The following is a 7022-nucleotide window of genomic DNA, read 5'->3' as shown; positions in this document are numbered from 1 at the left end:
GTAAACCCGACCTCTGGCAACCATCGCACCGTCGGCTAGCACTAACGCGCGGCCCAGAGCGGTAGAGGTCCGCCCTCGTAAACCCGGCCTCTGGCATCCATCGCGCAAGCCATGTTTATCAGGTTGCAAAGGAAAAACTTACCCCAGTTCTGTCTTTGTGTCAAAATTTAATTTCGCATTTCAATTCTTGAAGATTTTACTTTTCTAACCTCCGCGCAGACTTCCACTTTTGTCGCTACACCTAAGATCTGTATTGAGTTGCTGGACTACCGTCCAGATTCGGACCCTCTTGCCACTGGAAGAAGGGATTCGGACCCCTAAGGACCTGCTCTAGAGAGGGGGTGCTTGTTTCCTAGGGTGGTTCGGAGTCCTGTGTAGCCGCTTAGCCGGTTCCGCACCCAAAGCCTACACACTCCACCACCCTGTAACAAGTGCCCTAGTACCCGGAGCTGGGTAATTAGGGGCCCGGACCTCGTTCTAGCCCAAGAGTTGGCTTCCTAAGTCCTACACGGCATGTCCAGCTCCATATCTCAAAGGATCGAGTACGACAAAATGACCTCACCCACTGCTGGGAAGGGTCAGGGCCGTCGAAGCCAGGTCCGAAAAGATCGTGTTGTTTCCTGGAGTGGTCCGGAGCCCTGTGTAGCGCCTTAGCCTGGTTCCACACCCTAAGCCTACACACTCCACCACTCTGTAATAAGCACTGAGCTACCTGGACCTGTGCATCTAGAGCCCCGTACCTGGTACTAGCCTGGGGCCGGTCCAGGATAAGTCCCGCGGGCCTACTACTAAGCTGTAACTTTGAAGTGGTACACAGGTTAAGCCCTGACTAGTGGTAGCCAGCCTCAAACCATTGAGCCTACCTACCAGGGGGTCCCGGCATCCGCTTTAAAGGTTTCATTAGGATCGAGGTCCAGTCTTGATGGTAGACAGACTCAAAACAGCTGAATCTATCTCCCAGGGGGCCGGGGCGTTTGCTTTGAGCCAACACCAATGATCGATCCTGCATGCATCAAACAGCTAAGTCGCAGTATCATTACTACCATGCGAACAAGTTGATTCTTCTCTCTGTAGTTCTTTCTGCTACACAGGGAAGGGGATAAGACGCTCGCTCGGCTTGCAAACTATGCGGCACCTATGCCCAAGGAGGTCCGGAGTATCTTCTACGGCTCAGGTGGCAGACAGGTCCAAACAACTGAACCTATCCGCCAGGGGGCCAGGGCGCCGGGGTGCTGCATACCACAAACCAGCAACTGACAAACAGCTAAGTTGAAGTTTTCTTCTATTTCAAAATTTTCAACTAGTGCAATGTTTGTTACATAACGCAAAAGGAAAAAGATACAATGCCCAGCTCAAGGGTCTGCAGGCTCCCGCTTGAAGTAGGCGGCGACGAAGTCGACGACCTCCCGCACAATGTCCCGAGCGGCGGCCTCCGTCTCCGCTACAGGGCCATTGACCACGGGCATCAGCGAGATGGCTGGGTCGTGGCTCCGGAGGTAGGTCAGGATGTGCTCCGCCACCATCTGGATCAGCTCGCGGCCCTCGGCTTCGAGCTGTCCAGCAAGGACCGGCTCCAGACGCCGGAGCCTATCCGAAGCGGAGTTTAGCACTGGGAGGGCGTCAGCTATCGAAGCTGGCGGCTCCGCCACCTGGATTGGGCTCACTCCAAGTGGCACCAATGCTAGGCTCACTTCGGTCGCCCAGTCAACAATCCGCGGGGCCCCCACGCGCTGGTCCTCCTGGTGCTTCCGGACCGCCTCCTGCACCCGGGTGTCCAGAGCCGCCTTGGCTACGTCCATCTCGCGGGACCTCTCCTCGAGCTCAGCCTTCTTCTTCTTCACCGACTCCTTCTGCTTTTTGAGGGACTCGCGTTGTATCCCAAGCTGCTTCTCTATGCCGGTGGCGTGGGACTCCTGCTTAGAGAGGGACTTTCGGTCCTCCTCCAGCTCCGCCTCGGCAACAGCCAGCTTGCTGGCCCTCTCCTCCAGCTGCTTCTGCCATCCAGCCAGGGTCCCAGAGAGCTCATCCAGCTCCTGCTTGTGGATCTCGAGTCCCTGACTGCGGGTCTCAAGCTCGGACTGCTGGGCAGCGAGCCGAGTCTCAAGATCGGACCGCTGAGCTGCAAAGCTGACCACCTCCAGGGCAAAAGTCTCCTCCCGCTGTGCCAAGGTTTTTTCCCGGTTCGATACTGCGAACTCCCGGTCAAACACCTTCCGAAGGTTGGCCCGGTAGGCCTCTTGGTCGGCCTTGATTTTGGACCGGACTTCCGCAGCATGGGAGGCTTCAGCCTTCGTATGCGCCACCAGGCGGGTGTGCCAGTCGGAGAGGCGCTGGCGCTCGCTCTCCAGAGCAGCCCACTCCCGCCGGAAGGCCGCCTCGGCGGAGGAGGTTGCCTCCTCTATCGACCGACAGACCTGGATCAGCACCTGAGGAAGGGGAGTCGCTTCCTCCTCCGGGAGTTGGAGCTGCAGGGGCTGCCTGCCAAAGACCACCTCCAACTCCTCCTCTGCAATGGGACCGGAGCTGGAGGTGGGAGCTTCCGGTGCAGGCATCGGAGCCCCAGTAGCCGTTGTGCTCGCCGCTGCAGCACTTGTCTCCGGCGCCTCCGCCGCCCCTGTGTCAGGCGTGGCTGCGCCCAGCACCGGCGCCTCCGCCGCCGCTGCGTCGGGTGCGGCTGCACCCAGCACCGGCGCCTCCGCCGCCCCTGCGTCAGGCCTGGCTGCCCCCAGCACCGGCGCCTCTGCCGCGGCTGCGTCGGGTGCGGCAGCACCCAGCACCGGCGCCTCCGCCACCGCTGCGTCGGATGCGGCACCGCCCAGCACCGGTGCCTCCGCCGCCGCTGCGTCAGGCGTGGTTGTGCCCAGCACCGGCGCCTCTGCCGCCGCTGCGTCTGCCGCGCCTGCCACAGGCGCATCCGCCGCTGCAGCATTGGGTGCTGCCGAGCCTGGTGATGGCGCGCCCGTCACTACCGCATCGGACACCACCGGGCTGGCAGAGGTCGCTGCACCCGAGGATCCCGCACCCGCCGTCGCCGCCGCTGACGCCGCGGTCGCCTGGGCACCAGCCGTCGAGCCGGCGATGGTGGAAGAGATGCTTGGGCGAGGAGCCCTGGCAACAAAGAGAAGGAGCTTTCAGCATAAACCGGAGCACCGAGAATAAGGGGTGTGACCAGAATAATACTAACCCTGAAGCGCCGGGAACCCAGCGTCCATGGAGGCCCGACGACTGCTTCTGCTGCAGTTGTTGCTCCTGCGACAACTGCTTCTGCTGCAGCTGTTGCTCCTGTGGCTGCTACTTCTGCTGCAGCTGTTGCTCATGTGGCTACCGCTGCAGATGCTGCTGCCGCTCGTGTGGCTGCTGCTGCTGCAGCTGTTGCTCCTGTGGCTGCTGCTTCTGCTGCTGCTGCCGCTCGTGTGGCTGCTGCTGCCCCTGTTGCTGCCGGGGGGAGGTGTCTTTCCGCGGTGATGGTGGCAACGCGTCCACCCCGGAGGTCCCGCGATGGCTGGGGGCCCGGGAGCTGCTCTGGCCCGCGTCCTCGGCGGACCTCTGGCGCTTCGCGGCGGGATCCCCAACTAGGGTCCCGTCGCCCCGCTGCAACCTGCGCCGGCCCGTCTCCCCCGATGACACGCCGGAGATGCTCCGGGCTTGGCTGGGACCGCTCGTGGCGGTGCTACCAGCCACGGCCTGCTTGCCCTTCGCGATGGGGGCGGACCCCCCGATGCTTGACACGTCTTGATTCCCGGACAGACCAGGGATCCGGATTCCACGGTTCGGGTCGCCTCCGGTCTGGCGTGCGGCCAGCCCGCCATCGTCGAGAGTCGGCAGGGTGGCCAGCACCGCGGACCTCAGGCGTGAGTCCTCGCAGAGGGGGACGACACCCTGGGGAAGGATCAGCTGCTCCGGGATGAAGGCATCCCCCATCACCGCCCGCACCAGGACCTCCAAGGCTTCCTGGGTCAGATCGCTCCCCTCTCCGCGGTGGATCCTGCTGCAGTCGTTGAGGCCGGTGAAGTTCCAAGCAGGGCGCGGCCTCTGCTTCAGGGGGGCGATCCGGCGCTTCAAGAAATCTTCGAGCACGTGCAGCGAGGTCAGGCCGCTCTCCGCTAGCCACCTGATCTTGCCCAGCACGGAGTCGAAATCCGGCTGCAGGGACGGCTTGGCCATCCAGGATGCTCGGTCGGCAGGGCGAGGCGCTCATTGGCTTCAGTGGTGGCGATCACCCAATCCCTACGCCACTCCTCCCACCTCCCGCCAGTGAGGCCGGGAATGTAAGGCGTCGGTAGGTCGCTCCTTGTCTGGAAGTAATACGCCCCCACCTCATCCTTCGCCCTCCCGGACTTCACCAGTATGAAGAAATGGCGGAAGAGGATGACACAGGGCCGCACTCCCACGAACATCTCGCACAAATGGACGAAGATGGACGTCAGGAGGAGGGAGTGGGGCGTAAGGTGCTGAAGTTGGAGGCCGAAGTCTTCCAGAAGCAACAGGAACGAAGACATCGGCAGCCCCACGCCGGTGGAAATGTGCGAGGTGAATAGCACAAATTCCCCGGCGCGGAGGTTGACGAGGGGAACCGAGCCTGCTCGGACCCCCCAGCCGGTCTCCTGCGCACTCCACCCAAGCAGGCGGCGCACCGTGTTCAGCTCTTCCTCGGTCTGGAAATGGCGGGGATGAACAAGGGATGCCATCTCTCTGTGGAGGCGAGGAGCAATCTGCGCGGGGAGCAAGGGGCAAGGAAAGCTCGAAGGCAAAGGGGCGAAAAGGTTAGAAGGAAGAAGACGAATGCGGGAAAGTAACCACGGTATGCGGTTCGCCCCATTATAAAGCCTGACTCAACTGGCGCGCCCCGGAATCGTTGCTGAAACCCAAGCGATGCCCGCACCTGGTGTTAACCGCCCAGTCCATGACAAGGTGGCCCAAGCCCACCTGTCAGGGAGAGCGGGTAACCAACAAAGGTGTGAAAAGACGGGATCTGAACCGTCGCCCGCGTGCGAAGCGAGGCGGAAGCTGAGCTGATGTGCGCGTACTAAGCGCTGGCGTGGCCGAGCTTTTCGGGAACTGCGCCGGTGGTAAATGTTCCGTTTACTCCGGCCGCAACAATGCCGAGCGTCGCGCGCGTGACTAGATGAACCCCTGTGCGTGGGGACCATGAGTCAGTAAGCCGTTGCGATGTGATGAGGCAGCAAACAACCCGATGGATGGTCAAAGCCGGTCAAGACCCCTGCAGTAAGAAGCTTCAAGCTATGCAGAGCCAAATCGCAGTAATGGCCCCACCTGCGGGTTCGTACCTCCCCCAAGGTGGGCCCGGGGGCCACTGTCGGTACCCTGTAGCAGGGATACCCACTCTTACTGCGGCAAGGCAGGCCTCCGCGTAGTTATCCGTAACTGCGCCCAAAGAACGGAGCAGCCGGGCTCCATGGGTCAGGCCCTTACCTCCTCGGGCCAACGGCCCCGGGCCCGCTTCCCGCTTGGGGATGGGTCCGGAGACGCCACGTGTTCCAGAGGAAGGGAAGCTCCGAAGCTGACAGCCAAGGCCTCGGACCCCCCATAGGGGTCCAGGACCTCCCAGATCCATCCGGACCTCCCACGCAGTAGGACCAACATACTGTCGGGGGGTCCGGAGCCGCCACGTGTCCCGGAGGCATGGGCGCGGGCTCGTGCGCGAAGTCTTCCGCTGGAAGACTCGCCCACCCACCACATTTAATGCGGATGGTTGAGGCGTGCTCTGTCGCCGCGGCACGCGGGACAGCCTTTGTCAGGCCTCACTGTGCACCGCGTATTACCAAGGTACAAAGTGCAGCCGCCTGTGCCGCACCCGCGCAGAGCCCGTCTACCGCATTAATTAGATACGACGGCACGGCACTTTTCCATCATGCCGCCTACGCCGCAAGCTATACGGCCCGATCAGCTACGTGGCAGGCGACAACGCTAGCTACGTCTGGCGCCGTTACGACAAGACAGCGCCTGGATATGCTGAACGGGAGACTCCAGGAGCAGGCAAGGATATCCGGGAGAGAGATCTCCTTCGCCTGCGACGCCATAATTATGGACAGTACGTTATCTTGTACTACATCATTGGGCCCACCTGTCGGGGTCCCAACGGCTATGTACGCGTCCCCTTGAGATATAAAAGGGAGGCGCTCGCTGTACACCACAAGCCGGGACGAACACACGACACACAAGCTCTCATAGACTCTCTCGAGGCAAGGCAATACAACACACAGTGGACGTAGGGTATTACGCTCCGGCGGCCCGAACCACTCTAATCCCGCTGTGTTCATCGTGTTCTTGAGCGAGATTGAACTAGTCACTAGCTAACCCCCGAGTACTCACCCTCTGGGCTTAGGCGGGTGCCTTCCGCCACCCAGCTGTGGTTTGCCACACCACGACTGTGTTAAATGAATCCAATAGACTTGCTCATGGGTTTATAAATTACCACAATAATAGGTCAAAATATAAATATCTCCACCATTGATCTTAGTGGATTCATGACATAACGAATAGATTTTCTATGATACAAGGGTAAACTAAAAGCATCTTAGGATGGCACACCTATAACAATTACATTAAGTGCGTAGTATATAAGTGCCAGAGTGAATTACTGTTTGCAGAATCATCAAGGTGCAATTTTTTAAAAAAAAAGAATCATCAAGGTGCAATGGGGGAGTTGAGGACATTCGCTGTGCCCTAAATTTTTGGCACCAGTCTAGAGAAAGATTAGTGGAGCAAATGTGAGAAACGGAATACAATAGGTAAATCACTGGTGGAAGGCAGAGAGGCTTCCTAGCTATGGGAGGACCCACGAGGCATTGGTACACGTCAGCGAAATAATTTTAGAAGTAAAGACTTTTGTGAAACTATAGAAAAACGTAAGTCAAATAGAAAACTATGAAACAACTAAAAACTAAGGATCCATAGTGACTCCAAGATAATATAATTTAGTGAAATTATGCATTTAAACTATGTTTATACATTAGATATTTCCTTTTATCATGTACATGTTTTGCGTGATAAAATAATAT

This window comes from Panicum virgatum, chromosome 3K (assembly GCF_016808335.1).
Source record: "Panicum virgatum strain AP13 chromosome 3K, P.virgatum_v5, whole genome shotgun sequence".
Lineage (NCBI taxonomy): Eukaryota > Viridiplantae > Streptophyta > Magnoliopsida > Poales > Poaceae > Panicum > Panicum virgatum.
Note: the sequence above shows the minus strand (reverse complement) of the source record.